We start from the raw sequence: 27,016 nt of genomic DNA on the forward strand, positions 1-27,016 counted from the left end.
TACTCCCTCGCCTGACACACAGAGGCAGTTCCTGACTTTATCACTCCCAGGAAACACACAGGCATCTGTTTTGGATCCTTGTTTTATTTCCCCATCACCTTTCTCATCAAAGGGAAATTCACATCCCTCTAAAGCTGAAAATGGTGTGGGGCCCCCTGGTGGTCTTTCCAAGGCATTATCAGCAGGTAAATTAGATCATGTGGGCCAGTGTACCTGAAATGAAAACAGAAAGGTAAGTCGTGTCACTAAGCTTTGGTGGGAGATTCAGGGTCTTTGTTAGTGGCAGAATCATCCAAAGTAAGTTGTTTGTTCACTGCAGATCTAGATGGTTGGCTGTGTCAGGATTAAACTTAGCCAGTGTCGACAGAGTGTCGCTTAATCCCTCACGGAAGCGTGTCAAGTACATTGAAGAATAGCTGCCAAGTCTGCTATTGTCGGGAGAGAGGCAGGTACGTCTCTCGCTTAGCCCAGTGCTGCAGGAGGCCAGGCTCACGTCAGGCTGTGCGTGTGAGTGGGTTGGATTTTTAGCACTCTGGGACGGTAAAGCACAAACATCTATTTTTAACTTGTGGGTGACCTTCTTCTGTGCTGCTTGAGTCTCTGTGGGCCTTTCTGTTTCCTTCCTGAGGAGTCTGTGCCGGGGTCCCAAGCGTTCTCTGGGCTGCACCTCCGCGCCTGCCCAGTGAGGAGCCTCCTCCTGGTGGCTGTGGGACTGGGCTGGGCCCACACTGTCAGCATCGTCTGGGGTAAGCAAGCCCGTCCTTCCACACCTCAGTGTCCCCAGCTGTTGAACAGGGCTAATCAACTGACCGTCAGGATTAATGGGGATCAGATGCGCTCATCTCATAGCCCTGCTTGGTAAATAGCCACTTCCACTCTGTCCTCCAATGTGCTACTCTAGACTTTTTCTTTACCTCCATTTAGCCAGGTGATTCGAGGTGACAGTGACTATCAAGAGGGATGTACAGAGGAAACCAGTGGAAGAGAGCTCGAGGAGCAGACATGGGCGCAGGGAGCACAGTGCGGGGAGCACGGCTTCAGGGAGCATAGGCATGGGGAGCACAGATAGGTGTAGGGAGCATGGGCGCAGGGAGCACAGTGCGGGGAGAACGGGTGTGGGGAGCACGGGCGTGTGAAGCATGGGTGCGGGGAGCACGGGTGCTGGGAGCACAGGGCATGGAGAGCATGTGTGTACTTGCTCTGCTCTGACAGAGGCTGCCGAGCATGTACTCTGTGCTCAGATGGGTCAGAGCCTCAGTGCCTCTTTTTAAAAAAAAAAAAAAATCTTTTTTTAAAGATAGGACTTCTGTCTTCCTGGTGGCCCCTTTTAGTCGATACTCTTTTAAGCCTGCTTTTCCAGAGAAAAGCTAGGAAGGATGGCCTATCTAGGTTCCAGTCTGGGCATATCTGGAAGAATGGGTCTTTTTTAGGTTTGAGTCTGGCGTACCTGGGGACATCTTTGAACCTCCACTCAGAGTCCCAGAACCACGTGTAGAGGCTCCCCAAATGTCTGCTGTGACTTTCCCCTCTGCTCGCGGATGATGAAGAGCAGAACCTCACCCTGCCACGACCTCTGGGGTCCTCCTTCCTGGAGGGCAGTGCCTTGGTGACCAGCGTGTGTAGGAGTCTGAGCTGGCACCTTCGGGCTATGCTGTGCAGCGGGGGCTCATGCCATGGGGCATTCTTGTGTTCTGCACCGGGACTGGTGACGTTGGGCATCCTCGTGCACTGTGGACCACATGAGGTGCACATGAGCCAGACAGCTCCCGGAATTCGGAGCCTGGCTCTGTCTCAGGCCACCCACCTGTCTGTGGCATTTTTGAGGGATTGTGGGGACCGTATGAGTCTGTGTCCCCACCCTCACTGGCTGGACACCTGTGCCAGGCTGGAGTTTTATGTTTCACCATCCCCTGTTCCGAGTTGTGTGAATATTTATTTTCATTACCTACTCTCATGAGCTTTCCTTTTTTTAAAAAAAAAATCGGAGACAGACTTTGAAGTCCCCTGGCCCCACCGTTCGTGGACCTAATGGTATTGCAGAAATTATGACTTCAATTATGTATAATAACTGGGGCTACTTTAAAAGTCATGTAAAGGAACAAGGTGGAGTAGCCATTTCAAGCTGTACATCATGCTGGATTCTTAAGTGAACATTATCAGGCTTTCAACACGTTTTCTCTTTTTATTTACTTTGGAGAATATAATGGATGCTCAGAAGCTGTTGGGATTTAGTAAGAGGAAGTTATCCTTAAGAAGCTATTTAAGCAAGGGGACGGTTGGAGTAAACGTAAATTATGAACACACACCTATTCCAAACCAGAGAAATAAAAGCATCAACTGTACTGGGGTTGAAACTTGGGTGCTAGTGTGTCTTTCCTGCCCACAGTGACTGTGGCAGTGCTGTGGGCAGGAAATTCTGGAAAGAAGACTTGGTGCCAGTGGTAATTTTTGTGACGATTCATTTGCTTTCAGCTCAAGTGACTATAGTCTTACTTGCAAATGGCTAGGTCTCCACCAATGGACCACAACACTGACATAGGACACATGAGAAATGACCCTTGGGTTTTTAACAATTATTATTTTTAATGGACACATTATAGTACATATCCATGGGATACAGTATGATATTTCAATACATGTTTTTCGTGTGTAATTAGCAACTCAGGGTAATTAGCATGTCCATCATCTCAAACATTTGTCATTTCTTAATGCTGGGAATATTTAAAATCCTCTCTTCTAGCTGCTTGAAAATATACAATAAATTGTAAACTATAGTCACCCTACAAGGCTATAGCACACTAACCCTTATTTTTACTATCTAGATGTAATTTTGTATCCATTAGACAACCTCTCCCTTTCTGCCTTCCCGCCGCCCTTTCCTGTCTCTAGAAGCCACTGTTCTACCTTCAGAGGGTAGAATATCGTTTTCCTCATAGAGATCTTTAACCTTCTTGGTTAGATTTCTTCTGAGGTATTTTTATTTTTATTTTATATTTTTGTAGTTAAATGGGATTGCTTTCTTGATTTCTTTTTTCACTGGCTCATTGTTGGTCTATAGAAATGCTACTGATTTTTATATGTTGATTTTGTATTCTGTAACTTTACTGAATTTGTTTATCAGTTCAAAGAGATTTTTGCTGGAGTCTTTTTTTTTTTTTTAAATATATAAGAGCACATTGTCTGAAAACAGACAATTAGAGTGCCTCCTTTCCACTTTGGGTGCCCTTGATTTCTTTCTCTTGCCTGACTGCTCTTGACTAGGACGTTCAGTGCTGTGTTGAATAGGAGTGGCACAAGTGGGCGTCCTTGTCTTGTTACAGATCTCAGAGAAAAAGCTCTTAGTGTTTCCCCATTCCCCATTATGTTAGCTGTGGGTTTGTCACATATGGCCTTTATTGTGTTGAGGTATTTTTCCTTCAGTGCCTCTTTTGTTGAGACTTTCTATCATGAAGCAGCGTTGAATTTTATCAAATGCTTTTTCTGTATCTATCGAAATGATATTATGGTTTTTGTCCTTAATTCTGTTGATGTGATGTAGCATGATTATTGATTTGTGTTTGATGAGCAATCCTTGCATCGTGGGATAAATCCCACTTGATCATGGTGTATAATCTTTTTGATTTGCTGTTGGATTCAGTTTGTTAGTATTTTGTTGAGGATTTTTGCATCTGTGTTCATCAGGGATATTGACCTATAGTTTTCTCTTTTTATTGTGTCCTTGTCTTATTTTGGTATCAGGGTAATGCTGGTCTTGAAGAATGAACTTGGCAGGATTCCCTCCTCTTCAATACTTTTGGAATAGTTTGAGAAGAATTGAAACAAAAATGTGTAGAATTCAGCTGCGAAGTCACCTAGTTCTGGGCTTTTCTTTGTTGGGAGACTTTTTATTATTACTTAGTCATACATGTTACTCATTATTGGTCTGTTTTAGGATTTCCGTTTCTTCTTGGTTCCATCTTGGTAGGTTGTACGTGTCCGGGAATTTATCCATTTCTTCTAGGTTTTCCAATCTGTTGACATATAGCTGTTCAAAATAGTCTGTAATGATCCCTTGTATTTCTGTGGTATCAACTGTCATTCTCCTTTTCTGTTTCTAATTTTATTTCTCTCGGATTTCTTTTTGTTTGCTTAGTGTAGCTAATGGTTTGTCTATTTTATTTATCTTTTCAAAAAACCAACATTTTTTTCTTCATTTTTATATTTGTTAGTTTCAAGTTTATTTAGTTCCTCTTTGATCTTTGTTATTTCTTTTCTTCTACCACTTTTGGATTTGATTTGTTCTTGCTCTTCTAGCTCATTGCAGTTCGTTGTTAGGTTGTTTATTTTAAATCTGTTTTTTAAATGTAGGAGTTTATTGTTATAAACTTTCCTCTTAATACTGCTTTTGCTGTATACCATAAACTTTGATATGTTGTGTTTCTGTTTTCATTTATTTCAAGAAATTTTTAAATTTCCTTCTTAATTTCTTCATTGACCCATCGGCTATTCAAGGGCATATTGTTTAATTTCTATGTATTTATACAGTTTTGAAAGTTCTCCTTGTTGTTGATTTTTTTTTAAATTAAACTTTGTGTTCTAGGGTACATGTTCACAATGTGCGGGTTTATTACATATGTATTCACGTGCCAAGTTGGTATGCTACACCCATTAACTCATCATTTACATTAGGTATATCTCCTAATGCTATCCCTCCCCCCTCCCTCCTCCCCCCTCCCCACAACAGGCCCCAGTGTGTGATGTTTCCTTTCCTGTGTCCAAGTGATCTCACTGTTCATTTCCCACCTATGAGTGAGAACATGCGGTGTTTAGTTTTCTGTCCTTGCGATAGTTTGCTGAGAATGATGGTTTCCAGCTCCATCCATGTCCCTACAAAGGACATGAACTCATCCTTTTTTATGGCTGCATAGTATACCATGGTGTATATGTGCCACATTTTCTTAATCCAGTCTGTCATTGATGGACATTTGGGTTAGTTCCAAGTCTTTGCTGTTGTGAATAGTGCCGCAATAAACATACGTGTGCATGTGTCTTTATAGCAGCATGATTTATAATCCTTTGGGTATATACCCAGTATTGGGATGGCTGGGTCAAATGGTATTTCTAGTACTAGATCCTTGAGGAATGACCACACTGTCTTCCACAATGGTTGAACTAGTTTACCGTCCCACCAACAGTGTAAAAGTGTTCCTATTTCTCCACATCCTCTCCAGCACCTGTTGTTTCCTGACTTTTTAATGATCACCATTCTAACTGGTGTGAGATGGTATCTCATTGTGGTTTTGATTTGCATTTCTCTGATGGCGAGTGATTATTGTAGCAGGACTAGCCTCAGACAAAACATGATGGGAGGCTACATGTATCAGCTAACAGAACAAAACGTTTTACACTGCTTTCTCAAACAATGTCTGGAATTTACAGATAACACTAGTAGTTTTGGTCAGGGGTTAATATTATTATTATTATTTTAACCACCAGGGCCAGGTGGTGGTGCCAAGGTCGTCTAGCTATTTATCTTACTTCTGTTTCTTTCTAACTTTTTGTTTTCTCCCCCTTCTCCTGTCTTATAAACTAGGGAAAAGGGGAGACGGGGAAAAGCTGGGAAAGACAACAGGAGAAGTGGTGGTCTCATTCTATATTATGAGCATTTTTTCATGTCTCTATTGGCTGCATAAATGTCTTCTTTTGAGCAGTGTCTGTTCCTTGTTGTTGATTTATAGCTTTATTCTGTTAGAGTCTGAGAATATCCTAGATGTTATTTCAATTTTAGAAAAAAATGTATTGAGAATTCTTTTGTAGCCTAGCATGTGGTGGATTCTAGAGAATGTTCCATGTGCTGAGAAGAATGTGCGTTTTGTATCTGTTGGATGAAATGTTCTGTAAATGTCTGTTAGGTCCATTTGGTCTACACTGGACTTTAAATTTGATGTTTTGTTGTTATTTTTTGTCTAGATGACCTCCAGTACTGACAGTGAGATTTTGAAGCTCCTACTATTGTTGTGTTGGTGTCTCCCTGTCTCTCTCTATACATATATATGTATATATAAATTTATTTGAGACAGAGTTTTGCTCTTGTTGCCTAGGCTGGAGGGCAGAGGTGCAATCTCAACTCATTGCAACCTCCACCTCCTGAGTTCAAGTGATTCTCCTGCCTCAGCCTCCCAAGTAGCTGGGATTACAGGCATGTGCCACCATGCTGGGCTAATTTTTTGTATTAGTAGAGACAGGGTTTCACCATATTGGCCAGGCTGGTCTTAAACTCCTGACCTCAGGTGATCCACCTGCCTCCACATCCCTCCCAAAATGCTGGGATTATGGGCGTGAGGCACCGCGCCCGACCTCTCTCTCTATTTAGATCTACTAATATTTGCTTTATATATCTGAGTGCTTTGTTGTTGGGTGCACATATACTCGTAATTGTTATATCCTTTTGCTATTTTGATCTCTTTATTATATAATTACCTTTTTGTCTCCTTTTTACAGGTTTTGACTTAAATTGTGATTGATCTGAAATAAATATGGCTACTCTTGCTTACTTTTGATTTCCATTAATGTGGAATGTGTTTTTCCATCCCTTCACATTTAGTCTATGTGTGTCTTTGCAGCTGAACTGAGTTTTTTGTAGGCAGCATATAGTCGGTTTTTCTTGTTTTAAATTCATTCAGGCCGTCTCTATCTTTTAATTGAGAATCTTGGGATTATTTTGCTATTGATATCACAGTCCAGACATTAAGATTTTCTCACTTAAGTCGCTTGTACACAAATTAATATGAAGAGGAAGTAGAGTTTTTCTTTTGTCCTTTTGAAGAGAGTGATGGATTATTATTTTGACTTCATGCAAGTGAGGGACTCACCATGCCTGTTGGGATTTTAGAATTTCTTTCCTGTTATTAGGAACAGCAATGATCTGTAATGGGTTCCTGGAATCATCCAGTGATGGTCTGAATATCTTAAAAGTTTCCTTTCATGTCTCATTTTCTATTTCTCCCCTAGTAGCCATGCACCCGGGGCAGGACATGGCCTTACATTTCCTTGGTTTCTTGATGATTTCTTAGGTTTAGTGTTTGACACAGTTAGGATTCTGGATAAAATCAGCCCTTCTGGGAAGTGTGTAAGTCAAACAAGGACTTTCTGGTGGCGTTATACAGGTTTCCCATGCCCCGTGAGTACAGGAATAGCCCCCTGGGGAAGGAGAATGGGCACATGATGGCAGGGAGCCATTCTTGGATGGTCCCATCGTTCTGCAGGAATTGTCATGCAGGAAGAAGAAGCACATGGCGACTGAGCTGGTAGTGATTCTGCTGATAGTTTTGATCGTTATGATTTGCTCCTGAAAGGTGATGTGGAATGAACTGCAATATTTAGAATGCTGACATTCCTTGAAACAAAGATATAGAAAAAGGCTTATAATTGCATGATGCCTTGTAGTTTTCAGCTGCTCTCATGTGGATCCTTTTTCGTCCTTCTGAAATGCTTTCCCAGGAGAGAGCGTTGTTCTTCGTGTATAGATGAGGAGCCTGGGTTTCAAATGGTTAGGATTCAGTGCACGCATTGGAATCTTTAGTTTCCTGGAACATTTTCTATTCAAGTATAGACCACATGGCCTCTAAAGGCTGGCTCATTCTTAACACCGCGAATGGGGATCCAGCCTCACGTCTGGGGTGGGTGGCAGGAACTCCACAGCCATCCTGGGTGCTCTGGGGTGGGGTGGCTGAGCTGTGGCAGCCCCTCCCAGCTGAGCAGCAAGGCTGGGGAAAGCTCATTCCATTCCCCTTTGTTCTAACCAGGTAGAGGCTTACACTGCACATTTCCTTAGCTGGGAACCTTTAGAACTTTACATGTAAATCTAGTCTGTGATCCAGGGGGTAGACACATGGGTATTCACTGTACAATTCCTACATTTTTTTGTATATTTAAAAATTTTTTTTATGTGTCGTGGATGACAAAAGAAATGAGACCCCTTTGAGTTAGCTTTTCTGTACAGCATCTTCTAGAATCAGGAGGCTGGACAGGGTTTAGTTTCATCAGAAATCTGAATCTTTCTGGTCAAGAGACGGCACTATTAAGTTCTTGGTTGTGTGGTTTCTGGGAAAGAAATATTCCAAATGAGTTCCAGGAATCACCTCTGTGGGATTTCTACAGGAAAAGTGACCACTCTTGAAGCTTCGCTGTCACTAACAAGAATAATGGTGACGGTTTCTAAGCTGTCTCCAGCCAATCTTTAGTTCTTTTATGCAGAGTGCTTTTATTCCAAGTGAAGTGCCCTTCTGTTTAATAGTGACCTCCAGTTATTACAGGGATTGCAGCTGCATTTGATGGACGTGAACCTGCTCATCTCTGGCTCCCCAGCTTCGCCTCTGGGGTGCGTGGCAGGAGCTCCACAGCCATCCTGAGTGCTCTGGGGTGGGAAGTCTCTAGGGGGAGTGGACAGTGCATGGCCGGGACGTTCCTGTCCGACGTTCCACACTGGTGTATGGGCGTCTCTGCCCTGTTTCCTCCGTCCGTGCGTCTGTGGCGTTTCCTCTGTTCGTGCATCTGTGGACTGTTTTCTCCGTGTGTGCCTCTGTGGCACGTTTTCTCCGTCCATGCGTCTGTGGCGTTTCTTCCATCCGTGCGTCAGTGGCGTTTCTTTCGTCCCTGCGTCTGTGGCACTTTTCCTCCCTCCGTGCGTCTGTGGCACTTCTTCCCTCCATGCGTCTGTGGTGTTTCCTCCGTCCGTGCGTCTGTGGTGTTTTCTCCGTCTGTGGATCTGTGGCGTTTCCTCTGTGAGTCTGTGGCCTGTTTTCTCCATCCACGCTGAAGGCCGTCACTTCTCTCTAGTCACCACTTACTGATCGCTCCCTGTGTGCTGAGCCTGTGTCAGGCGTGTGGCGTGTGTCACCTGTGTGGCAGGGGTTTGCGTGACACACAGGGACACACGCTTGGGGAGCTGCAGTGTTGGGGTCATAGCCACGCAGCTCAGCCCTCGGTCTGAGGGTCTTGGTACCCACCCAGCTCTTCCCGAAGCAGTCTCGGGGCAGATCCCAGCTCTGCTTTCTCTCCTCGAGGTACCTCATGAGGTAAACTAAGCAAATCGAAAGTAGGAAACAGTTGTGAAATGAGGCCTGGGTTCAAGTGTCCTTCTCGGGACCTGCATCCTTCCTCTGTGCTTCCTGGAAAGCCACACCTGGGACGTTGGAGTTCAGGCTGTCCTCCAAACCGTTTGCTCCTCTCTGAAGAGCGCCCCCCTTGACTGGCCGTGAGCAGCTGGAGTGGATTGCAGGGAAGGGAGGTGGGTGTTCCTGTAGAGACGCCAGGGTCTTACCTGGGGAGAAAGGAGCCTGCACTGGGCAGGCCGCCCTCCTGAGGAAGGGGATGGGGTGGGAGGAGGCTCTCGTGGACAAGGGGCCCACCTCCTGCCCTCCTTCCCTCTATCCCAGTCTGTTGTGAGGGAGGGCGGGACCCTAGGTGATTTCTATGCAGATCTTCAATTATCCACGCTGTGAAACAAATACTTCTGTTTTTAAGATCAGAGGAAATCTCCTTTGTTTGTCTGCCTTTTATTTTATTTTATTTTATTTTATTTTATTTTATTTTATTTTATTTGAGAAGGAGTTGCCCAGGCTAGAGTGCAGTGGCGTGATCTCGGCTCACTGCAACCTCCACCTCCCAGGTTCAAGCAATTCTCCTGCTTCAGCCTCCTAAGTAGCTGGGATTACAGGTGCCCGCCACCACATCCGGGTAATTTTTGCATTTTTAGTAGAGATGGGGTTTCACCATGTTGACCAGGCTGGTCTCAAACTCGTGACCTCAAGTGATCCACCCGCCTTGGCCTTCCAAGGGGTTGGGATTACAGGCGTGAGCCACCGTGCCCGGTCTGTCTGCCTCTTAGTTAGAACCTGTGTATTTTATGTTTTACATTTCACTTTTCTGGGTCAGAACAGTAGTGTTTCTTTTTCGTAGTGTTGCTATGAATGTCCTTTACGATTAGGAGACTGGGTTGGCTGCCCACTGGAGAGTGGTATCAGTGGGTCACGGTCACCATCTGCCGCAGCAGCGTCCAGAGTGTTTAGAGTCTTTCCTGGACGTAGACACCCTTTTGTCTGACATTCAGATAAAACCAATCACCACATTCAGATAAAGAGGTCAGAGCTGGGAACGGTTAGTGCACATCCACCTCTCCCGAGAGTGTTCACGCCTCTTCCACGCGGGGCTAGGCTGCTGCTGAGCATGGTTCTGCTGGCTGTGGCTGTGGCCTCTTTCCTCAACCACAGCCATCGCAGGCCTGCCACAGTTTTTATTCTTCTAGAAGAGAATAGGCAACACAAGAGAAGCAAGGTATGTTAGATATGAAACCGTTAAAAATTATTTCCTCAAACATTGTATATATTTTTTGCCCATACCTAATTTGATAGCAATTTTAAAAAGATTAAAATGAAAAAAAAAATTCCCCTATATTAAGTCTTTGAAAGGCATCCAACTTAGTTTTCATACAATTATTCTCTCTTTGGAGTCATACTTTATTGGTTTCAGTAATGTGTAACAAATGCACCAGCATAAACAGATTTAGGAGCAAACAACTGCTTCGTAATTATAGTTCAGCTCGCGGGGCCCGGCTGTGGGGGTGCAGCCTGCGCCTGCCTGTGCGCCAATAGGGCTGGTCACCTTGAGCATCTGGGAGTGTCTGGGTAAGTGAGGTCTGGGCAAGGCAGCATCCACACACCTGCGTAGTTCTCACTTTGTCCACGTTATCCGGCAATGCCACAAAATTATCAAGTAAGTGTTCTCCAAGCGCATATTCAGTTAGTGTTTGGAAAGTGCATAGGTACCTCATACAGCACCTTTAAGAGGAACTAGGAGCCCAGGAATGAGAGCGGGTGTGAGGCCTGTACTCTCTTTGCATAGATAAAATATGCATGTGCATATCTGAGGCCAGAAAGTTAGATTGGGGCCAGAATGTGGAAGTCCTTACCTGTGGGATACTAGGGAACCACTGAGGGTTTCGGAGAGAATCGTGTCTCTGATGTGCGGCATGCCGTGGAGCCGGGGGGTGACAGGACAGGCTCATGCAGGGCACTCGCCGTGGCCGGAGGAGGAGAGAAGGCAGCCAGTGAGCTGAGCAATTCGGTGCCTGGGTCAGGAGGGGAAGAGGGAGTACAGGAAGGCGGATGAAGCTGCGAGTCTGCACCCCGAGGTCGCCGTTGCGCTTTGCCGGAAATCAGGAGAAGCAAGTGTGGACCTGACTCAGAGATACTTAGAGACACCACTGCAAGCTGCAAGTTTGGAAATACAGGAGGAGGCTTGGGGAAAATCTGGAGCAGGGAGCATTTGGGAGCCTCTTAGGTAGAAGTGCAGGTCAAGTAGCCAGAGTGTGAGGCGTGCATGTCCGGAGAGAGGAGGCCAAAGGAAAGCCCACATTTGGAAATGGAGGAAGGGTTGGAAGACCCAGAGAAGGCCCTGCTTAGAGTGCAGAGAAGAGCTGGATGGCGCAGTTCACTAAAGCCCAGAGCCGAGAGTTTCCAGGAGAAAGTCCCAAGTGTTGCTGAAAACCAGGGGGCAGGACTCCAGTTGGAGCCTGTGAGGGGAGCCTGGCGGCCCTGATCCCTGAGAGCAGCCAGAGCCTGGGTGTCATGGTGGAAGTGGGTGGGAAGTGCAGGAAGCAGGTGGAGATGGTCCTTCAAGGCCTGGTGCTTCACACAGGTAGCCAGCTGTGGACCGAGACACAACTGGAGAGGGGCCTGAACCCGGAGCATCTCCAGGTGGAGGAGGGAGCCAGGAAGGGCAAAGGTATCTGGAAGAAAGGGGGCAGGCATGGAGCCAGGTCCCCAGGGAGGCTGCAGTCTTCTTTCCCTGTTCATGGACTGGTTGTTGGTTATTTTGAGTTCTCAAAGTCGTCCACTCGGTGCGGTCCAGAGAAAGTTCCCAGGGTCTCAAGCCGGAGCAGGCCTTGTGCTTTTCCGAACACTGTGCGTGTTGACTCAGGGTTACCGTCAATGGCTAATTCTAGCGTGTCTTTTGTTGAAGTCTGCAGAAGAGCCTCAACCAGCGCCGGCTTTTGAAGAACTTAGAAAACTTGTGTTCTTCTGATTCTGGGATTTTTGCCTGAAATGCCTCGTATATTTTTGGCTAGGTGTTGTTAGCACTTGTGTTACAGCATTTGGAGCTCTGTATTTTTGTGATGTGCTAGCTGTGAGGATGTTTAAAATTAGATTCCTAGAAATCAGGTTATAGGAGCTCTCGGCCATGCTTCATGGGTTATGTTTTGACCCCTCATAGTGGACCCCGTTGCAGTGGCTATTCTTAGTATTTGTGGAACACCTGACTGGTGATGCTAGGAGAATGTGATTTGTTTTCTTTGTAAGTCTAAAGTCTAACGACCTTGTAGAGTCTTTATACCTATCTCTTATAAATCAGCTTTAATATACTTGAAAATGTCCTCATTGTGCCCTTGAAAAGCAGGCTCACATTTTAAAAGTCATCCTTTTAAAATCCTTTTCTGCAGCCTGTGCCCTTTGTCTGTTTTGTTACCTTCACTGCAACATCATGAAACAGGGACAAGGGCTATAATCTATTTCATACACAGAGCTTGAAACAGGGACAAGGACTAGAATCTCTGTTTCATACACAGAGCTGAACTGTGCTGAGCGACCTGCTATGCTGACGTCTGTTTCTGTCATGAGAGGGAACCCAGGCCTCTTGACTTTTCCTTTTGTACATTTTCAAAAAGAATACTTTTTCCTCTCTTGGGTCCATTCCATTGTGGGATTCTCTCCTAAGGCTGTTTCTTTGCGTTCCATTTTGACAATTATGATTTATTTCTGAGATGATGAAAGGGCAGTGAAAAGGCCTGGGAAAGAGAAAGCAGGAAGAGAAGGAATTGTCTCATGATTTTAGTCAGAAGGAAATCACTCAGACAGAAACGCTATTCCAAATGGGTCAGATCCCAGGAAGTGGGATTGAATAAGTGACATGATATCGCACAACTCTGTTTTACATTCTTGCTGTTGCCAGGGGTAACGAAAAGAACGAGTATATTCATTCCGAGGTCAAATATATATCTTTGCTGACTCTGACTATAATTAGCAGAATTCGTTCAGTTCAAGTTTGAGAATACCTTTACAGAAGAGGGTCTTCGTGCACGTGTGCCTATTTCTATTTATATGTTCACACGTATTGGAGTATAAATGTGTGTGTGCTGTGTGTGAGACCTCATTATTTGAAACAAGAAATGTGCAGTAGAGCTTATTAATTACGGGAAGGTACATTTGGGGGATAAACCACTTTGTTTAGAATTGAATAATGGGGTCTTTGAGGGATGTATGTATGTATGTGTGTTTGCATTTATGTGTATGAAAGTGTGTATTGCATGTATATGTGTTGTGCATGTATGTGTGCCTTTGTGTGTAATGTACATGTGCATGCATGTGTATATGTGTGCATGTGTATTTGTGTTGCATGTATGTGTGTGCATGTGTTACATGTTTAGGCACGACTGCACATATGTGCAAGTAGGCATGCATGGATGCTCATGTGTATATAGTTATACATGTATATTTGTGCATGTTATGTCTACGCACTTACGTATGTATGTGTGTCAGAATGTGTATGTATATGCATGTGTGTTTGAGTGTTGTGTGTATGCTTGTGCGTGTGTGTTTGAGTGTTGTATGTTTGTGTGCGTGTGTTTGAGTGTTGTGTGTATGTGTACGCATCTGTTATGTGGTGGTATTATGTGATTATGTGAACGTGTGTGCATGTGTGAATGTATGTATTGCATATAGGTGTGCGTGTCCATGTGTGTGTGTGTGTGTGTGATATGTGTCTGTGCATGCATGCATGTGCACATTTGATTTGTGAATCCTCTCTGGGAGGGGCATGTTCCTGGAGACAGTGCATGGGATCCTCCGCTGTCCTCTCAGGGAGAGAGACATTGTGAAAGTTCGAGCCATTAGGTAAACATGCCTGATGTTCTATAAAACATATATTTAAATATACCACTGGGGTTAAATATATGTTAAATGGGTGCAAAGCTGTTATATTGCATTAAAAGTCATGTTAGTACTTCCTGGTTAAAGGCTTTGTGAATGATTTCCTGTACATGGGACATAATACACCACACAGAATTACAGCAGGTCAATGGTATTTGCCAGGAGGTCTGGCTTATGATTGGTATTTCTAGTTGCAGACATGCAGGTTGAGCTTTGCTGGACTTAGAGGAGGGTCATTGACTCTGCCCACTGAATGATACCAGCGTCTCTGCTGCTTCCTTTTTCTGCCGGCTTCATCCAGAGCTGGGACAGCTGCTCTCAGACGCATTGTACTTTTTTCTACATAAAAATCTGCAGCATTTGTTAGCAGTCCAGTAGCAGACCGAGTGGCAGGTCCAGGGGCAGGTCCAGCGTCAGGTCCAGCATCAGGTCCAGCGGCAGGTCCAGCATCAGGTCCAGGAACAGGTCCAGCAGCAGGTCCAGCGACAGGTCCAGGGGCAGGTCCAGCAGCAGGTCCAGTGTCAGGTCCAGCGGCAGGTCCAGCCAACTTTCCACATGGCCCATGTGAAAATGTACCCTCTCCCTTCCATTTTTTAAAGCAGTATCATTAGTAGAGCCTACTGCCATTTCTCCTTGAGCTCCTCACAGTGGATGGTAAGCATTTGCTTTATTAAAGCAAAGTTCCGTGCTCTTTGTGCTAAGTCCCCTCTGCCTTTCTGTGAGAGGCTAGAATTGGGATCGACCCTCAGCTGTGCCAGAGCCTTGGTACATGTCTCAGTTCTGGAATCTACTCTGTGCTTGTTGCCTTCCATCCACCGACAGCCGTCTGTCTTCCTGTCACTCCTTCAACATGGAGTCCAGCAGTGTGCACACAGGTGAGCCTGTGTGAATGCTGGTTTTGTAGGATCTTATCGGGACCTTAGTCATCTTTTCACTAGGAAACCAGACACTGCAAAGGACTTAAAGAAAAGCCCAAAGAAGCCGTATCAGTAGAATCATAGAGACAGAATTCTACAACCATAGGAAATGGCATTGATTATCATGAAATGTGCATTTATGTGAGGCATAGTAAAACATCACATTTCTTACTGGGTAAGAGCTTGGAAAAGATTATGAAAGTATAACTGACTCTACTCTTGTATCGTAGAACATGGTAAAATGATGCAAGGTATTGTATAGAATGGAACAAACAGAATATAATTATATAGAGTAGCGCAGAATAGAACAAATAGCATAATGTTATATAGGGTAGCATAGAATAGAAGAAACAGTGTAACATTATGTAGTGTAGTATACAATAGGAAAAATCGTATTACATGGTCTAGAATAGAACAAGTGGGATAGTATTGTAGAGTATTCAGTTGAACTAATGACGTAGTATTGCATAGCATAATACAATCTAGATTAGAACACACAGCATAGTATTAATATTACGTAGTGTGGTGTGGAATAGTAGAGTCGCATGGCACAGAACAGAGAGGATAGTGTTCTGTAGCACTGATGCAGGAGTTTTGCTCTTTAGCTCAGCTGGGTCCAGGTTCTTGTCTCATGACCAGGAAGAAACAGGCACGGGGACATCGAAGAGTGAGTGCAGTGGAACTCGTTAAGCTAAAAGTTAAGCTCTCAGCGAAAAGAGGGGTCCTGAGAGCAGATTGCTGGTCGCCCCCTTCCCAGTTGACTACAAGGGCTTTTATATAGAAGCTGATGGGGCTGGTCTCGCTGTCTAAGGAGCAAATATCTGGTGGTTCCACCCCATTCCCTCGTGTGCATGGGGACCTTTAGTCTGCTGTGAGCATGTTTAGGAGGGCCCCCCCGTGCAAGTCCCCCTATCTGCACAAAACACGGGCTGGAGGCTCTCTGGGACCCTTCCCTTACTGTCTGCCTAAAGCAAGCTGGCTAACTCCTTTCTGTATAGAAGAAAATAGAATAGAATAGAACAGATAGTACAGCATTTTATAGTATGGAGTGAAGCTGTGGTATTCTATCATAGAGAATGGAATAGTATAGAATAGAACAAACAGATCGTACTAGTGTAGTATAGAATAGTAGCCTCAGGCAGCACGGAGCAGGGTTGTGCTCCCTATGTACAGAGTGTAACCACCAGGAGAGCGTTCTTCAGTGGGGCGTCACTGGCCCTTCATATTTCTTTGGTTCTGCGGAAATGAGGAGAGGAAGTTAATAGAGGGGGAGGAGGTTGGCTTTCTTACTTTTAAGGCGCTCATTACTTCTTGGGGATCATTTGATGGTCCCCTTTGGTAGTATTCTGTGAAGCAGTCTCTGTACTCTGTGTAGGGTGAAATGTGGGGCAGTCTGTGGACTCTGTGTAGGGTGAAACATGAAGCAGTTGAGAAAGGATGAAGTCAGAAGTAGCTCAGCAGAGATGCACCAACTCTTACCTGGGAGACTGTGGAGCAGTCTGTGGACTCTGTGTAGGGTGAAATGAGGTGTTTTGTGTGAATTGTTGTCTCATGCCTGGCACATAGCAGAGCCTCCGTGGATCTTGCCGTCGTGAACCCTCTGATAACTTCTCTACAGTGCCGTCCACACTATAAATACCACACATTGTGGGAAGTCCAGGCCTTTTCAAAGGCTGGGTTTCATTTTAACAAAATTGTTATGCCCTGCTCATTTGGAATGGCCAGATCATCCTGCACTTCTGACTTCACCTGTCCAGCTGGGTACACCTCCCTGCGTGCTGCCAAGGTTTACGGCGGAATTCCCTGACGCCACTACCCTCACTGCCTGCACCTGAATCTGCTGTGGGGTGATTTCCTTATTGGACTTGTCTGGGGACCTCCTGAGGGGTGGATGGGTGAGGACTGGGTTATCTGGGGAAGGTGTTCATGGCATTCCTGGTTGCAGTCTGTGTCTCTGTTGGAAGAGATGCTTTTAGCACATCCGTTAATCCAGACGTGATTAGCAAGGAGTGTCTCTCCCAGGTAAGAGTTGGTGCATCTCTGCTGAGCTACTTCTGACTTCATCCTTTTTCAAGTCTGTTACAAAGAGAACTTTGGTTTCTCAAGGTTTAAGAATTGATGTCAAAGAGCAATTTAGTGTTCTTTTTGAGTCACCAGCCTTGCTGTGGATGATTCATGAGTCTTTGGTGGTTAGGGCCACAGCACAATCGGTGGGCCGTCTGTTCCCCACCCTGGTGGATACTTTCTCACCCAAAGAAATGTATTCTGTTAACATGTCTCAGTTAGAATATTTTAGTAGGAGACAGAGTTATGGCTCTTGTTTTAATTTGTAATAGATGATTACTGTAGCAGGGTCAAGGTTGAGACTTGCAGTGTAGCTCATGGAAAACATTGATTAGAAACACCCAAAATATATCACCAGCTTTGTTGCTGCAGCTCCAAGGGACTAGGAATGCATATATATTTTTTCTTTTGTTATTATTTATTGTTTTTATTTTTGAGACAGAGTCTTGCTCTGTCACCCAGGCTGGATTGCAGTGGCATAATCTCAGCTCACTGTAACCTCTGCTTCCAGGGTTCAAGAGAATCTTGTGTCTCAGCCTCCCAAGTAGCTGGGATTACGTGTGCCTGCCACCATGCCCAGCTAATTTTTGTATTTTTAGTAGAGACAGGGGTCTCACCGTGTTGGCCAGGCTGGTCTTGAACTCCTGACCTCAAGGGATCTGCCAACCTTGGCCTCCCAAAGTGCTTACATTACACACATGAGCCACTGTGCCTGGCCACCATGATCATTTTAAATGTGGCACTGAATATCTGCCTTTTTTTTTTTTTTTTTTTAAGAAGTGCAAATGTTACCTCTCACACCTCTATTCTGTTGCTGTCCTGGGCTGGCCAGCAGGGTTCCTAGGCTCGAGGCCATGTCTGAAGTGTTGTTGGACAGTGTGGATCTGTGACCACTTGGTCTTTGGGGACATGGGGCACCCCGAGACACCCACAGTCTTGCGAGGGCTTACGGCTCTGTGTGTGGCTGCTGTGAGGCAGCCTTCGGTGGGGAGGAAGGAGAGCAGAGCCCATCTGTCCTGGTGCGGAAAATGCCCAAGAAACCAAAGAAATGGTACAAAAAAACATCATCTGCCCTGGTGCCATTTCTGTAAAAAAAAAAAAAAAAAAAATTCACTCTGAATGTGGTTCTGTGCTTGAGGAGGATAGAAAATACCTGGAAAGGCACAGAAAGTGTTCTTATGGGGTCAGCGCCGGGAAGTGGGATGGGAGGCTTGGGAGTGTGTGCAAAGGAGGAAGTGGCATATTTTATTCTAGTTTATTTGGTAGAGCAAGTGATGAAAGTGAAGCTTGAGTGATCAGAGCAGCTCGGCCTGGCCATGGGTAGATCCCAGCGTGTCCCGCCTCCCGCCTGCAGCTGCAGCTCTGTTTCTCAGTCACAAATGAGACAAGTGGCCTGAGGTTGTGGGCCGAGGAGGGGCAGCTCGGTGTCCCCAGCACCTGACTGTCCAGGCTGCTCTTGGGCCAGCCTGAGGGAAGGGGCGGAGGAGAGCTGGGAGGGTGCACAGTGTGTCCTCCTCCCCCGCCCTGGGACTGAGGTAAGCCCAGGCTGCTGTCAGGATGGAGGAAGATGCCCTCAGGAAGGAGGAAGAGGCCGATGGAGTTTGGTCAGCAGCCAGTGTTGTCTTTCCCACAGGGGATACGCAGTGCCCCAACTAGCAGGAAAAAACTCTGCTTTAGTTTTTAAATTTTGCTCATTCTCTTTATCGTGCTGGTCATGGTAAGATTTGGATATTGTTGGTAGGAATCAGTGTCAATTGCGTACAGTTGACTCTTGTCCAACACAAGCTTGAGCTTTGCGGGTCAACTTATAGGTGGATTTTTTCAACCAAACTCAGGGAGAAAATACAGTGTTCTGCCACGTGAAACGCATGTCGGAGGGCTGATTCTTTGTACACGCAGAAAATACAGTGTTCCTGCCATGTGAAACGCGTGTCGGAGGGCCGACTCTTTGTACACGCAGGTTCGGCAGGTCCACCTGTGGGGCTTGAATGTGCCTGGATTTGGTGTCCATGGGGTCCTGGAACCGACTCCCTGAGTCCAGCGAGGCTGGCCCCGGGATCGACTCCTTGAGGACAGCGAGGCTGGCCCCGGGACCGGCTCCCTGAGGACAGCGAGGCTGTTTCTAGTAGCAGGTGGTTTATTTTGTGTTTTCCCCCTGGCTCCACACCCCGTTCTCAAAGACACGGCTGTCACAGGGGGACCAGCTGGGGCAGGGGAAGAGTGGAGGGCACCTGGTAGAAGTGGCCGTGGACTCTCTTAGGAACGATAACCGTGACACCTACCGTAGACGAAGATGTTGTTGGTCTGCACTCTTCTCGTGTTGGTCTGGGGCATACAGTGGCCGTGGGCTGGTGTGGTCCACAGCCCCGGTCTGGGGCATGCAGTGGCTTTGGGCTGGTGTGGTCCACAGCCCCGGGCTCCGTGGTCCCTGACCCCGAAATCCCATCCGGTCCTGTGTCACCTTGGGCCAGCTGTCTCCTGAGGGGAAGGGAACAGGGAACAGCCCTCCCCGCATGGCCTCCCCAGCACCACCCACCCCCAGGACCTCCAGTGTTGACCCTGCTGGGGGCTCCTCTCTCCTGGGGGGACCTTGTCCCAACAAGAGGACTCCATGGGCTGCAGGAGGTGTCGAGCTATTTTCTCTCCTGGAACTGGGTTGCTGGCAGCTCCCAGATGCAGGAGGAAAGGCTCAGAAGTGCCTTCATAATAAGGAGTTGTTGACGTGAACTTTGGACAGCAAACACTGCTTACATTTCCTTTTCCATTTTGATGCGTTAATGGTGTGCGGCAACACCGTGACACACGGGGATGCAGGTGATGGGTGACCCCCCCGCAAGGGGGCCATGCACCTGTTTGATAAGAAGGCATGCTTCTCTTACTGCAAATAAAAACTTTTAATGGTTTTCTGCCAGAAAGACCCTGTCCTTTATGTAGGATACATAGAGGATCATTTGGCAAGGGATTGGGGATTTGGGGTTAAACTAAAAACAAATTAATTTCATTTTGTAGCACTCTGAACCCATTTGAGTTAATTATTCATTGAGAATTTGAATGGCACACACTGTTCTGACTTCCAATTTCCCCCTAATGAACGGCATTTGCTGTAACATGACAAAACCCTTAGTCTTAGAATTACTGGGTAATGTGGAAAAAGTCAAAGTTGGTTCTCTGTTGTTTTGCTTTAAGGAAATTATATTACTTTGCAGCCACTTAGTTTTCTCCTTTCCAGTAAGAAAAATTGCTTTCTTACTACCTGAAAATTCGTGAAGGTCAAGGGGACACAGGCTGCAGTGCATTAAAAGCCACCATCACATGTGGACGTGGACCGAGTTTTCCCCTGTTCTCTCCCACCATCAAATGTGGATGTGGACTCAGTTTCCCCCTGGTCTCGCCCATCATCAAATGTGGACTTTGACCCAGTTTCCCCGTGTTCTCGCCCATCATCAAACGTGGACGTGGACCCAGTTTCCCCCGTTCTTTCCCACCATCAAATGTGGACGTGGACCCAGCTTCCCCCTGTTCTTGCTAACCATCAAATGTGGACTTGGACACACTTTCCCTCTGTTCTTGCCCACCATCAAATGTGGACACGGATTCAGTTTCCCTCTGTTCTTGCCCACCATCAAATATAGATGTGGACCTAGTTACCTTCTGTTCTCACCCACCATCAAATGTGGGTATGGACCCAATTTCCTTCTGTTCTTGCCCACCATCAAATATGGGCATGGACTCAGTTTCCCTCGGTTCGTGCCTACCTTGCCACCATGGCTCATTTCACAATCACTCAGGAAAGGAAGAAACATTATTTTTAATAGGCATGAAGGCAGTTGTTTTTGACCTAAGGAACAGGACGTAATTCCAGCAATGGGAATGACCAGCCGAGTGGGTCTGTGTGAGGTTTGGAAGAAAAAAAGGATTTTAAGTTCCCCTCTCTGTGTGTGCCCACCTCCCCCAGTTGAGAGTCACAGATTTAATTACTTTAATTTTGAGCTTAAAATAATTTGACAACCTAACAAAAACTACTACAGTCCTATAAAATTCTGCTGTGTGTTTGGTTTTTCAGTTGCTTTTCTGAATATGGTAAATGAATGCATTATGAGTTGTTATTTTAGTAATTGCTGTAAAAATTAATGTATGTTATAACCAAGTGTTATAAAGTTAATTTAGCACCAAAGTAAAGCTAAAGCTGCATTGATTTCCCAGTGTAGTTGTGCATAACAACGGCTCCATGAGGCAGGGGCTGTGACCCTGCAGTCTGGTGGAAGCAGGTGCCACCTGGCTGGTGCGTTCGCTGCCCGTCCCCTCTTGCTGCCAGGCAGCTTTGCAGTTTCCAGGCTATGCGGGAATTGAGGCCGGTGGTCAGTAAGAGACGGTGGGGAGTTGGGTGGTGCAGGTTGGCGTGGGGTGGAAGGAGGCGTGGAGAGCCTGGGGAAGCCTGGACAGCAGCTCCGGTACCTGCACAGGGGGGCAGGGTGCAGCGGCACGGGACAGTGAGTAGCTCCTGGAAACAGCCGTTGGGGTTTTTATAGATGAGTCTGTCTTCAGCTCTGCATCCCTTTCCTGCTGAGTCCGGGTGGAGGGTGGAGGCGTCGAGCGCTTGTTTCTCCAGGTGAGGGCCCATCGGACACAGCCAGTGTTTCCTGGAGTCCCCTCACCTGGGAACGTGCCCCTGCTCTTTTCAGAACAAAACAAATCTTAGTTAAACTTGACACATCACCTTTCCAGAAGGTGTTTAAGTCTGTATGCCTGTTAAGTCACCTAACTTTAAAGAGTAATGATACAATATGCTTCTTTTTTGGGGAGAAAACCTAGCTGATTTAAAAGATAAAATCAGAGGTTGGGGTCGCAGCATTTTGGAGGAGACTTGGTTTATGTCCTAGTGGGCAGCAGTGTTTCCTCAACTATGGTGTTTGCTCTATTATTACATTACAGAGGTGACACTTCAAGCATAGGGAAATGGAAGGCAAAAGAGCGCCCCCATTCAGAGATAAACGTTATCAACATATTCATGCACTTCCTTCTGCTGTTTTTGCTCTTCACTTTTTGTTTTAAGACCACGTTCGTAGGATGGATATATAATTGTTTATGGTGACTTTAAAAGCACCTTTCTTGCTAAAAAGAGTATTTTTTCAGTCTGGAAAATTTAGACAACATGTTTTGTTTAAAAATTAATTATAATACCACCGTGAAGTCATCAATGTTTTTATACATTTTCTTGGTCTCTTTATGGACTTAATAGATACAATTTAACAAATTGGAAATAACGTAATATTATGCATAAAATGTTTCTTGGCATTAGAGATGGAGCAGAGAGGAGGCACAGGGCTTCCCGCTGGCTGAGGTCCTCCCAGGGTGTGACCAGCAGCCTCCCAAGTTTAGGGTCTGCACGGAGTAAGATTTCTAAATTGCCTTACACCACAACCCCTGCAGCCACGCGTCCCTTTGATAAGGGGGTGTAGTCTGATAGATTTTTCAAGACAAGAGTTTGCTGGATCTGAGGCTGTTTCAGCTGCTTCTGGAGACGGCAGCTCTGGGACGTTTGTGCCAGCTCTCCCTCAAGACCCCACGGATGCCACATCCTCATCTTTTGGAACCCAGTGTTGTAGAGGAGAAATCTGAAGCCAGTTTGATTTTTGCTTCTTGGTAGGAAGCTGATGTTTTCAGGCTTTTCCCCTTTATTTCCATAATGAAGATGATGTCCCACCTCATCCAGAGGTGTGTTTGTTACCTTGTCGGGAATGTCCAGCCCTTATGTCCCCCTTCAGGTCCTCAGTCCCTTTCTCAACTTCCTCGCAATCCTCCCCATCTCATCCATCTTCACTGTAATTCTGTTATTTTTTTCATTTTTGTGCTCACTTTCCCATGCGACTTTTGTTCTTGTTTCACAGATGCCCGTGCCAAACTTTATGTCTGGGGCTCGAGGGCCGTGTTTTATTCTGTCTGCCTCTGCATGTACTTTTGAGAAGTGGGGTTGGAGGTTGCCCCCCAGGTGCTGTTTCAGCTGGGCCTGCCCAGACTCTGTGAATTGGGGGCGTCGGGCAAATCCCATGTGGCTCTATGGTGGGCCGTGCCGCTGAACCGTACGTCTGAGGTTTGGGGGCCGTGTTTCATTCTGTCTGCCTCTGCATGTACTTTTGAGAAGTGAGTGTGGGGGTTGCCCCCTGGGTGTTTCAGCTGCACCTGCCCAGACTCCTTGAAGTGGGAACGTCGGGCAGAACCCGTGTGGCACTACAGTGGGCTCTGGTGCTGACAGAGCAAGAAGCCGCACTCCCAGGACGTGCTTGCAGCTGTGGGCAGGACTGGGATTGTGACAGGATCATTTCCTTCTCTAAAATACATCTCAACAGTTATCCAGAGGGTTGGCTGTAGGCTTTCAACAGCTTCACTCTTCTTAGTTACCAGGAGACAATTCACTAAACAGAGTTGCTGTCAGGGTTTAATTAGGAATTTCTGCGAGAGGCTGGTGGTACAGCTCCCTCTGCAAGCCTCCTGCAGCCTACCCGTCCCCACTCTTGGGCCCAGCCACCTGCATTGGTCTGTGGAGACTGCACATTCTCTGTTCTCCTAAGGGGCTCCTGGACTTCGGGACAGCCTTGGTAAGTTGATGTGTAACTCCCAGTCTCTTCTCTCTTTAAGTAAGTACGTTCATGGAATCCTGATCTTCGAAATTGTTTCATCTTTGTAAAACAGTCATAGTTTCCTAAGCCACCTTGTGTCTGAGTGTGAATCACTTGTTATTTTTCACTGCAGAATGAACAGAACTGGAATCATAAGATTTAGAGGGTGATGAAAAGACAGAGGTTAGCATATTCCATTTTCTCACCTTTTCCTTACACTTTTTCCTTAAATGCACCCCTCGTATGTCTGTGAAGTTCTTCCCAATTCTGTAACGTCACTCCATCCGCAAGTGGAACATTTGTGAACAGTAACAAGTATTGATGTATACACCTCTGCAACCCCGCTGGAATTAATGCTTTTTATTTATGAATGGATGGTCATCAGATGGCCAGAGGGATTCCCTGTGAATTGCGGGGGTCCTCATGCCTGCTTGTGAGTGACATGCACATGGCGAGGGCTAGGGAATCTGAGTCTCTGTGATTCGAGTAGTGACATCGTTTACGCAAGGCAGGTGGATGACTCTTTGAGCTTGGCATGCTCCTGGGTGGCACAGCACAGCTGACATGGAGTGGGGCAAGGGCTTGTTCCACGAGTTTCTGTGTTTTTGTTGTTGTTGTTGTTGTTGTTATTTTTTTTGAGATGGAGTCTCTCTCTGTCACTCAGGCTGGAGTGCAGTGGCGCGATCCAGGCTCACTGAAAGCTCCACCTCCCGTGTTCACACCATTCTCCTGCCTCAGCCTCCCGAGTAGCTGGGACTACAGGTGCCCACACCACGCCCTGCTAAATTTTTTGTATTTTTAGTAGAGACGAGGTTTCACAGTGTTAACCAGGATGGTCTCGATCTCCTGACATTGTGATCCACCCGCCTTGGCCTCCTGAAGTGCTGGGATTGCAGGCGTGAGCCACCGTGCCTGGCCTGTTTTTGTTTTTTTGAGACGGAGTCTTGCTCTGTCATCCAGATTGAAGTGCAGTGTCATGATCTAGGCTCACTGCAACCTCCACTCACTGCAACCTCCGCCTTTCAGTTCGAGCAATTCTCTTGCCTCAGCCCCCCTAGTAGCTGGGATTACAGGCATGTGCCACCATGCCTGGCTGATTTTTGTATTTTTAGTAGAGACAGGATTTTGCCATGTTGGTCGGCTGGTCTTAAACTGTTGGCCCCATGTGATCCACCCGCCTTGGCCTCCCAAAGTGCTGAGATTACAGGCATGGGCCACTGCACCCGGCCCTGTGTTTGACTCTTAAATCTTCTTTTTCTTTTTAATATTTCTGTTTCTGGACGGCCACTCAGTGGATATGGAGGAAGAGTTCACAGATGTCCGTATTACATTTCTTACTTAAATTAGCCTCCCTTGAACACTGCTATAGGGTACAGATGCATGAAGGGCTGAAAGGGTGGTTGCGTCCCAGTAAGTGTGAGCGTGGAGCTGGTCTGTGAGACCCCGGTGCCAGTGAAGGCACCCGTGTGAGATGGCCTGGGATGGGGGTGTTCAGAGCCCTGACCGTGGCACACACCCTTCAGCTTTGATGTTTCAGGCCATTGCTCTGGTCATCAGTGAGCAGAAGGTCTAACAGCAGTGATATTTATCACTAGCTGTGTTGGCCAATGTGTTAGGAGGGTGAACCTGTTTGACTTAAGCTGTTTGACGGGTTTGCATTTAAATAGACAACTGGTGACCTGGTGCCTGGACGCTTGCTCTGTGACTTGCCCTACGTGGCTTCTCCCTCTGGTATGCGTTAGATGAGATGGGCGTGTTTAGGGTGGTGTGGCCCTAGACTAGAAATGCAAACCCTGCCTCACCCCAGATCTGCCCCACCCCAGTGTGACTTTTGGAGGTGGAGGCCCAGCATCCTTCACCTGCCCTCCAGGGTGATGCTGAGGATGCTGAGGTTTCAGAGCGCTGCTTTGTTGGCACTCCAGCAAGTCCTGCTTAAAGAGGCCAGGATCTGAAATGGCAGGTTACCAAATTGTATAGCAGAAAAATAGAAACGTTTCCTTAGAATGGGCGTAGGAAGAAAAATGATTTCCTTCACCATATCTGGAAAAGATTTCAAATTAGCAGGCACTATTTGGAATTATTAGTGGTCTCCTGTATTTCTTATCCTTTTTTTTGTTTTTTGTTTTTTCTTTATTTTGATACAGGGTCTCACCCTGATGCCCAGGCTGGAGTGCAGTGGTGCAATCTTGGCTCCCTGCAACCTCTGCCTCCTGGACTCAGGTGATCGTCTCACCTCAGCCCCCTGAGTATCTGGGACTACAGGCACGATACCATACCTGGCTATTTTTTTTTTTTTTTTTTGTAGAGACGAGTCTTGCTATGTTGCCCAGGGTGGTCTCAAATTCAAGCATTTGTCCTGCCTCAGTCTCCCAAAATGCTTCTGTACCCCTGACCCAACAAGGAAGGACAAGAGGCGTGAGCCACACTCCTGGCCTCCTGTCTTTCCTTGTTGGAGTAGGGATGTAGAAGCACTTGCCGCAGCTGACTTGAGTATATCTCGTTTTGCTTTGTTTTCGTCACGGGTAACCTGGCAGTGCTGTGCACCAGTGCTGCTGGCCAGTTGTTTTTTCGATGGACTGGCAGAAAATCAAACTGAGACCCGGGTTCCTTTCTCCCCAGGTACTGACCAGGTGGGAGAGGAAGGACGTTATCTGAGTATCAACTTCATGAGGGCTGGTGGGGAAACGTCAACTTTAAGGTGCCTGGGATCTAAGGCATGGAACCCAGAGTGCAGCGGAACATAGGGGATGTAGCCTTGGGAGCAGAGACGTGCGGGCCAGTGCCCTCGTTCCTGGCAGGTTCTGAGTGCAAGAAAAGGTTAGTGACCCAGCCGAAGTCACGGAGCAACCTGCCAAGACCTGCCTGGATGTGTGGCTGGCATCTGTGCTGGCCCCAAAACTGCCCATTTGGGGATTCCTTGCAGTTTCAGACCCATCTAGGGGTCCGGAGAGGGTCCCAACCATGACCTCAAAGAACCAGGTGTTGCCTTGAGATCCTCCAAGGTGAGGGTAGGAATTTTTTTTTTTTTCAATTAGCAATAATTTGTTGTGAATGATCTTGGACCTATTTTCCACTTCTTTGTATAGGAAGAGAGACAGAATAAAAAGTCTCAATGTGCCAGATGCCATGTAATGAAGTCGTGGGGTTAACATTGTTGATTATTATGTAACATCACGTTAAGTGGAACATATTCACACGTGTCCACAGCGTGTGCGTGTGCCCAGTCCGATGAGCAGGTTGGGTTGGGGTCGCTGCTGGTTCATGCAGCCCCTCTGGGTGGTGCTTTCTCTGTGACTTGCCCAACACCGTTGCTGCTGCCTCTGTTGGAGTTCAGCCTTGACCGGCCTTGCTGCCACCAGGTTCTCGGGGCCTGTGCACCCTCTTCCCCGCGCGCACCCTCTACCCCGCGTGCACCTTCTTCCTGGGGCACACCCTCGTCTCCGCGAGCACCCTG

General features: G+C 46.5%; 1 protein-coding gene across 2 annotated transcripts in view; it reads left to right on the forward strand.

Annotated features, from left to right (window-relative positions):
- Positions 1–202: 202 nt before the first annotated feature.
- LOC139361648 (disco-interacting protein 2 homolog C-like) overlaps positions 203–27,016 on the forward strand; it is a 217,552-nt gene continuing 190,738 nt past the window's right edge. The window contains exons 1-2 of one of the 2 annotated variants that reach the window (XM_071090354.1): positions 203–232; positions 320–449. The gene's annotated coding sequence lies outside the window, so the exon portion shown is untranslated. The other variant, XM_071090353.1, reaches the window with a different exon arrangement.

This window comes from Macaca nemestrina, unplaced genomic scaffold (assembly GCF_043159975.1).
Source record: "Macaca nemestrina isolate mMacNem1 unplaced genomic scaffold, mMacNem.hap1 Scaffold_82, whole genome shotgun sequence".
Taxonomy (NCBI): Eukaryota; Metazoa; Chordata; class Mammalia; order Primates; family Cercopithecidae; genus Macaca; species Macaca nemestrina.